At 36.8% G+C, this 9,014-nt stretch overlaps 1 long non-coding RNA gene across 2 annotated transcripts; it reads right to left on the minus strand.

The window, feature by feature from the left end:
• Positions 1-2,546: 2,546 nt before the first annotated feature.
• Positions 2,547-7,188, minus strand: LOC311080306. Of its 2 annotated transcripts, XR_014605553.1 has the most exons (6): positions 6,995-7,188; positions 6,662-6,771; positions 6,518-6,563; positions 5,813-5,877; positions 4,126-4,227; positions 2,547-2,674 (listed from the first exon to the last, which is right to left on the minus strand). It is a non-coding gene; the product is annotated as an uncharacterized lncRNA (long non-coding RNA). The 2 variants fall into 2 exon arrangements; XR_014605552.1 differs by lacking the exon at positions 6,518-6,563.
• Between the last annotated feature and the right edge of the window lie 1,826 nt (positions 7,189-9,014).

A 9,014-nucleotide genomic window follows, 5' to 3' on the forward strand; every position in this document is an offset into this window, starting at 1 on the left:
CTTAAAATGTATTGCATTAAACTAAAGGAAGGAGAGGAACGTCGCCAAGCGTAACGAAGTAAAAGTAAAACTTTTCAATAGAAATGTATTCATTGAAGTAAAAGTACAATTTTTTTTATAATTTACTCTTAAAAGTACACATTTTCCAAAAAAACAAAAACTACTCAAGTAAATGTAACGAAGGAAAGGTACGTCATTACTACCCACCTCTGGACTACTCTCATCATCTGAACACAAATGAAGATCTTTTTGATGAAGATTTCTGTTCCTCCACAGACAACTACGCAATGGACACTTTGACGCTTCAAAAAGTTCATGAAGAGATCGTAAAACTAATCCATATGAATTGAGCAGATTACTCCACAATTTTCTGAAGAGACTCAATTGCTTTATATGATGAACAGATTGAATTTAGGATTTCATTCAAATATAAACACTGATCAGCGAACATAAACAGAAGCTCAACCAAACCTGCTCAACCAAAACGTGAGAATAAATCTCATTGGTTCTTTCGGAAGCTCAAAAGTGCTGGGTAACACGAAAATGTACTTCATTGGTGCTCGCATGTCAAGCGAACATGCTTGAGCTTCTGTTTACCATAACTGATGTGTGAGTTGATCAATCTACATGTCACTTTACTCACAGCTGATTGGTCAAGTTCTGTTCTGTGATCTCACACTGCACGCGTTAGCAGAGCAGAGGCAGCGCAGAAGCAGTGCGTTTGGTGAGCGGGAGCAGCACACGCCCGTTTTGCTTTCACACTGGCAGCGTTTGTCGCGCGCAGCTGAACCGCGGCTTGTGTATAGGTTTTTGAGGTTGTGGTCAACTAAGTAGCCTACTTTGACAGATTTTGTATATTTTTTTGAATAAACAAATATTGATAGGTAATTGATACCTAAATTATATTTATTATTATATATTATCTGCATATTTATTACATATTAGCACTCATCTCCATGAAAAGCGTTCTGCAAAAGAGAAAACCTTTACAAAATCATTCAGATTGTTGAAATATCTGATACACATCTAATTTACAAACATTACCCATCATAAACATTGTTAATAGAGACGTATTGTAAATTAGCAAATTCTCAAAAAAAAAAGTAAAAAATTCACCAAAATCATGCACATCATAGATGTATACGCTGTATGTGTGCTATATTAATCTGTCTATTCTATTTACCTATATTGAGTTGAGTTGTTCGCTCGGGGGCCAGGGAAAGGTTGTCAAAAACACTTTTAAATGACTTGCCATCGGCACCAGGAGCCACTGCAACTTCATCCCATGCTTTTTACTTTGCCTGCAAGTCTTTATAAAGCACATTATGTGGATCATAAATAACTTTATGCTTTATACTATTGGAGTGTCATCCATTATTGCCGTCTTTTCAGGTGCACTCTGAAGACCACCGTGCTTTTGTTTATGATTGTCAGCATGATATCTGTTCTTATGTCTATATATATATATTCAATTTCTCATTAATGCAATTATCTAATCAACCAATCATATGGCAGTTGCTTCAATGCATTTAGGGGTGTGGTCCTGGTCAAGACAATCTCCTGAACTCCAAACTGAATGTCAGAATGGGAAAGAAAGGTGATTTAAGCAATTTTGAGCGTGGCATGGTTGTTGGTGCCAGACGGGCCGGTCTGAGTATTTCACAATCTGCTCAGTTACTGGGATTTTCACGCACAACCATTTCTAGGGTTTACAAAGAATGGTGTGAAAAGGGAAAAACATCCAGTATGCGGCAGTCCTGTGGGCGAAAATGCCTTGTTGATGCTAGAGGTCAGAGGAGAATGGGCCGACTGATTCAAGCTGATAGAAGAGCAACTTTGACTGAAATAACCACTCGTTACAACCGAGGTATGCAGCAAAGCATTTGTGAAGCCACAACACGCACAACCTTAAGGCGGATGGGCTACAACAGCAGAAGACCCCACCGGGTACCACTCATCTCCACTACAAATAGGAAAAAGAGGCTACAATTTGCACGAGCTCACCAAAATTGGACAGTTGAAGACTGGAAAAATGTTGCCTGGTCTGATGAGTCTCGATTTCTGTTGAGACATTCAGATGGTAGAGTCAGAATTTGGCGTAAACAGAATGAGAACATGGATCCATCATGCCTTGTTACCACTGTGCAGGCTGGTGGTGGTGGTGTAATGGTGTGGGGGATGTTTTCTTGGCACACTTTAGGCCCCTTAGTGCCAATTGGGCATCGTTTAAATGCCACGGCCTACCTGAGCATTGTTTCTGACCATGTCCATCCCTTTATGACCATGTACCCATCCTCTGATGGCTACTTCCAGCAGGATAATGCACCATGTCACAAAGCTCAAATCATTTCAAATTGGTTTCTTGAACATGGCAATGAGTTCACTGTACTAAAATGGCCCCCACAGTCACGAGATCTCAACCCAATAGAGCATCTTTGGGATGTGGTGGAACGGGAGCTTCGTGCCCAAATCTCCATCAACTGCAAGATGCTATCCTATCAATATGGGCCAACATTTCTAAAGAATGCTTTCAGCAGCTTGAAAGAAAAAAGAATAAAGTCATCTGCATTAATAGGTGTTCTACTGTTCTTCTCTTCTTGTTTTTCAGCTGCTATCCCAGTTAGCAGAATTGAGCTCCATTCTCTGTGTGCATGGTAGAGTTTTTCCTCATAGCCTATAAAAGAAGATCATGCAACAGTGTAAACAAAAATAATACAAATACATATTACATATTAAGATCACAAGCAATATTGACTTTGAAAACTTTCAAAATTAGCCAGCCTAATTATTAATCAGAAATTAATTAGATTAGTTTATTTAAAAGTATAAATATGATACCTTATGAGTATCTATTTTGTTTCTGTAATTTAAAACATATACTTAATCCATTATATACATGTTAATAACACAACTAGAGGCTAAATTATTTTAACAAACTACAAACTTGGCTTGAGAAGTGTTAACCTTGAACTCAGGTCACCTTGAGCACAGCTGCAGCATGTCACAGCACTGCCCACGATGCTTTTGCACTGCTCTGCTCACGAACAGCTCATTTTCATCAGTTATATTGTCTATGGATTGTTACATTTCTTACAGATTTCTGCTTGTTTTAAATCAGATACAGATAAAGTAGAACTGCATTTGAATGCATTGGCGATGGAACAATTTCTAGTGTGATTTAATCATACCTGTGTATCGTCTCTTTGCTATTAGCTAAGCTGTAAGTTTTAGTTACTTCAAAAGCAGAAAGAAATATGCTATAACTTCTGTTTCTACGCAGTTTCTTATTGAGAAATCACAGGACAGTGTTGACACTAACTTTCTGTCCTCCAGTAGGTTTCTGTGTGCGCACAATCTGCATGTTAAATGTGAGCTACTGTCTGTGCATATGAAAGCTTGTTTCCGCCATGGAATACAATTTTTAAAAAAGGTAATTGCGACTCACAATTCAAACTTTTTTTTCTCAGAAGTGCGATATATAAACTCGCAATTGGCTGTTTGAAAGTCAGAATCACAGGATAAATTAGTAAAACCTGAGAAAAAAAGCAATTCTGGCTTATTTTGTTTTTGCTGTCTTTTCTATATGAGGACATTAATGCACTTCATCAATACAGCCGCTCTTCAGCAGCATTTTAGCTTCATTTGAGAAAAACTATCATCATAAAACACAGAGAGACTCAAAGGTCTACACGGCAATCCGTCAAATAAAAGTTTGGTTTAACCTTTGAAGAAAGTTTTGCTTAAATCATTACATTTTAAATAATTGGTTATAGCAATTTAATTAAACCATTAAAATGGAATCAAGAAAACAAAACAAAAAAAAACTTTTGGGAGATGCGAGAGCGAAGTAGTCCAGTGATAATTAACAGGCAGCCATGGTTAATGCAATTTGCAAAGACCCGCCCCCTTTAGTTACTGTTGCCATGGCGCTCTCACGCCACACATCATGTTGTCACGCAATGAAAAATACATTGCGGATCAAAGAAAAAACGTTGAAACGTCTAAACGCCGAGACAAGACAGAGCAGGTTACTTTTGATATGAAACAAAGTCTCAACGTTTAATTTGTGTAATTTCTGTAGAAAAAAAATAATTTTTGTAAAATAGAAATGTAAAAAATAAATACCTGTCAATCAAACTCCCTCGAAGGGTGAATTCTGAGGGGAGTAAAAAAGACAGCTCACAATTCTGATATTTTCTTGCAATTGTGTGTTCCTGCCTCACAATTCTGAGAGAAAAAACCCCCAAAAAAACGGTAATTTTACTGATGGAAACAGACAGTAAAAAAGTGGACTTCAAAGATTTCTTATTCTGTAGCTCCCTGTGGGATTTTTTTGACAAGTCCATAAAAATGCATCCATCCATGATAAAAGTACTCCACACGGCTCTGGCAGGTTAATAAAGGCGAAAGGTGAAGCGAAGTGATGCGTTCGTGTAAGAAACATATCCATATTTTAGGGCTGGGAATCGATTAAAAAAAAGTAACTGATTATTTACACAATTTGCTGTAATTAAATGCAATTAATTGCATTTCCCCCAAGCTTGTAATCATCAATATTTAAACTTAGAATAACCTAATTAAACAACACAGGAAAAAAGGAACAGAAAATAGCCCTGTATTAAAATAATATTAAACATCAATATATCAATATATTATTATTTTTCAATAATCAATCAACATAATCAATTTAACAATTTATTATTATATTTTTTTTTTTTTACTAATTATCAAAATAAAACATAGTCCTACAAAGCTATTATTACAAGAGCATGTGATCAGAGCAGGTAATTTTACCATTGTTGCCAGCATGACTATACCAGCTCAGTAGGGCTATTTCACAGAAGTCTACTACTGAGAAAATTCACGTTATTTGACTTTGCTTTCCAGTGCATGATCGGTACATGATTGGAGCGTTTGGGCCGTTAACGAAACACGCAGCGCAAACACGGAGCAGAACATTGAGCAAAGAGCTCAATGTTTGCTCAATGTTGTGTGTGTGTGTCAGTGCGCCGACACACACACACGGAATGGAGAGCGCGGCGCGGAAAAGACCCGCTCATGAAAGCTGCGTGAGAATAAAACCTGATCGCCGAACACGGAGGGGCGGGACGGCATATTTTGCAGCCTTTTCCGCAACAGGAAGTCATTAAAACGAGGCAAAAAAAGTGCTGCGTTAATTGCGTTTTTTTTTTTTACTCGTTATGCATCTCAAATTAATCGCAAAGATTAACGTGTTAATTCCCCCAGCCCTACCATATTTATAACTTTATCGACTTAAATAACTAGCTTCCAGCAGACAGCCATATGCAAGTCAAATTACGCCCAAAGAGTTATAGAGTCAACGCATCGATACGCATACGCGCCTGCAAGGCTACGCATCGCTACACTTCGGCCGCCATTATGCATCTATGCGTAGCAAAATGTGTCGTCCCAGTTTTTGATACGCGACGCACCATTGTATGCAATACTATGCGTTGTTGGTGGGGGCAAAACTGCAAGTTGCTTGCGTCCGACGTGTAGACTATAAAAGCCTCTTGTCCATGTATGACGTAGGAGTAGCATAAGCTTTGACGGCTCTCGCGGTTCAAACAAACAGGGCTAGGTAATAAATTCAAGCTCCTCCCACATTTCTCTTTATATGATTCTCTTTAATGATAATTTTTCTAAAAATCTCTGTGGAAAGAAAGTCAGATATAAATCTGGGACAGATATAAATCAGGCACGAGGGAGAAAAAAAGAGATCATTTTTATTTTGGAGTGCATTGTGCCTTTAAAATTGACTACGGTTTTATAAAATGCAGTGGATACTTACTAGTGATGGACTTGTTTCTCTGTTGGTGCCTGTTCTGCTCCGTGAACATTGTTCCAATGCTTGATCTTAAGAAAATTTAAAAAGTGTGTTAATGTGTGTTAACAGACTATTGATCTGGGTGACATAGGACCATTTTTTATGTTTTCCTTAAGTGTTAGGCTATATAAATCTGGAGAACCCTTACTAACATTAACCATGGTTTTGCTACACTAACTAAATGGTAATAAATTATTGTAATCAATCCACCATAAAAACATTGTTTCTACACTTTACTATAATAAAAACCATGGTTAATTTAGCAAAGGACCCTGGGAACATGTCCTAAAAAGAACAGCTCGTCCAAAAAATAGAGTTCTCTCGTTATTTACCGGTACTCCATGTTGTTCCAAAACTGTATGAATTTATTTTGTATAACCTTAATTAAGATATCTTGAGAAATGACTTCACTGTTTTGTTTTTTTTCCATAAAATGGGTTCCAATGTTGTTTTATTCCCAACATTCTTGTGTTTCACAGAAGTAAGTCATACAGGTTTGAAAATAATTTCATTTTGAAAGGACATTTATGTTTGGGTCAGCTAGGCCCGTAAACTCATATCAAGAAGACAGGTAAAATATTGTCTGGAGGGTTTGGACCAGTGTGCCTTTGAGCAGAGTTTACATGTTCTGCCTCTATTTCACGTGTATTTTACTATGACAATACTCACCGCAACTGAAGATCATGTGGCTGGATAATATTTATTCCCAAAATTCCTAGATAATGGGAAACACACACATACAGCAATATTATTAGCTATTTGTATTTACTTACTAAAAGAGACATTTGCAAAAGCTTGCAAAATTTTACTCACCAGCTCAAAAACATATTATGATGATGACTCATCATTTTGACGGTAGGCCGATATCCCGCGATCAACAATATTCAAAAGCCTAGTTTTCATAGTGTGGTTCGAGTTCCTCTCTGTATAAAGACACAATGTTCTCAGTTCACTCATTGTAAAGCTCCTTTTTTTATTTTTTTTTTATCAAAAACTAAGTTAGCTGACAATATTTACACATGCTTAGCCTGAAACATTGACATAATGTCGATATTGCTCTAATCGCATTTAAAATTGGCTTCTCAATTTAACACACTATATTTTGATGTAGCAGAATGTATTTTTATATAAAATAAAGTTATTTACCTTCCGCAGATTGCAATATGTCCGTTACACGTACGTTGTTAAAATTCGTTGTCCATTTACATCCCGCAACTCGCTCAAAATAAAAATGTAACAGTACGATGCAAAATAATCCAAGTTTTAAACAATGTAAAAGCCACAGAACCGAAGGAGGCTAGTACTGAAGATCCCGAGCAGCAGCAGCGCGCGCACGCGCACACACACACACACACACACACACTCTAACAGACGAATATTCAAACTTGACCAGTAAAAGGCGCGCATAGCTGCCATTGGCCAGATTCCTGGATGACAGTCTGAATAACCAATCATGCTCAAAACAACTCGAAGAGACAGCCAATAATGTGGTAACATTGCAATTACAGGAAAAGATGACATGTTTTAAAAGAAAGAATATGAAAAAAATGTGCACGTGCTATTTATTTAGTTGTATTTGTAAGCTGGCTGTTATATTTAATCAATTGGTTAAATGGTGTCTTCATTGCAGTGCATGATAAAAAAAAAAAAACTTACAATAACATATAAATAATAATAATAAATAACATAAATAATATATACCATATATAACAAAATTATATTTACCACTGCTCTGCCAACAGCAGTTTAAAAGAGCAAACATATTATATATTAAACAGAGCAAACATTGCATATGTAGGCTATTCATATACAATTCTGTATACCTTACCTACATGAAAAAATAATGGATTGGTGTCATGGTGACATTAGAGTTACATTCATGTGACCCATAATGATCCTTTTGCACTTTAACAAAATATTGACCTTTCCTTTAGAAACACTCTTATGCCTAATAATGTCAACTTGCTTTTCACCCTGTGTGGCACTGTTACACAACCTGTTGGTTTAGGGTTAATCCTCTGTCCAACACAACACTTTGCTAACATTGGCATAATTCTATACAAGTTGCAACATATACCCCGGGTTTCACAGGCAAGGTTTAAGCCTGTAGTCCCAGACTAAAATGCACGTTTGAGCTGTTTTACCTGAAAGCAACTTGCACTGACAAATCTTAAAATATGTCAGTGCCATTGTTTTGTCTCAAGATGCACACCAGTAATGTTTCTTTTTTCTTTTTTCTAAGGCACATTTTTAAAAGCTAATTAAATGCACTAAGGCCTAATCCTGGCTTAATCTAAACTCTGTGAAACCGGGTCTGGGTTAGAAATTAAGGGTTAAGGTTAACCCTAACTCTAACCCTAACCCTTGTCTACAGACTTTTATTTAACAGCATGGATAGACTCCAAGGTGTTGACTGCAGTGGTTAGGCCTTTAGCGTTGATACAGGATGAATAACTTCTCACTGTGACAGTCTGTAATGTATTTTAGCAAAGAGTGTTTGTATGGATTGTCCCTAATTAAGCTAGAGCTATTGGTGCATTCAAGTCATGTCATAAAGATCGTATTTACAAGTTGAACGCCACCACAATGATGAGAATATGAGTAGGAAGCTCAGGATTTTCTTTAACCCCGATCTTGAAGAGTTAGGGGCGTGTCAGTGGGAAACATTGTGGGATACCACTATACTTAGGTATTCAGCAGTGACAATGAAGTAAGCTAATGCCTGCACAAAATATGATAGCATTAATATATAACAGTATAATATGTGATGATAAAGTTTACAGTGGCTTCATTAATTTAAAACATTAAAAAAATTGTAAAACCTCATGAATACAAACTTCCCAGGAGGACTTAAACGCACCATATGTTCCATCGTGAACCCTGTTGGCCTGCTGTCAGACCAGCAAGCTCAATTTAACAATAATTGTGTAGTTTGATTGCTAAATGTTACATTTAAAATGTTCTAGTTTTGTTAACATGTCACATTACAAGAACGTTTTTTTAAAAACACTCATCATCTCAGGTCTCAGTGATATCCTCAAAACATTTTACGAACATTGTTTTGATAATGTTCCTCCTGTTATTATGGAACATTGTGCCAATGTTTTACTGAGAACATTATATAATCTGTTATCTCAACAACATCCTCAAAACATCCTCAAAATGT

This window comes from Abramis brama (assembly GCF_963993115.1).
Source record: "Abramis brama genome assembly, chromosome: 3".
NCBI lineage: Eukaryota > Metazoa > Chordata > Actinopteri > Cypriniformes > Leuciscidae > Abramis > Abramis brama.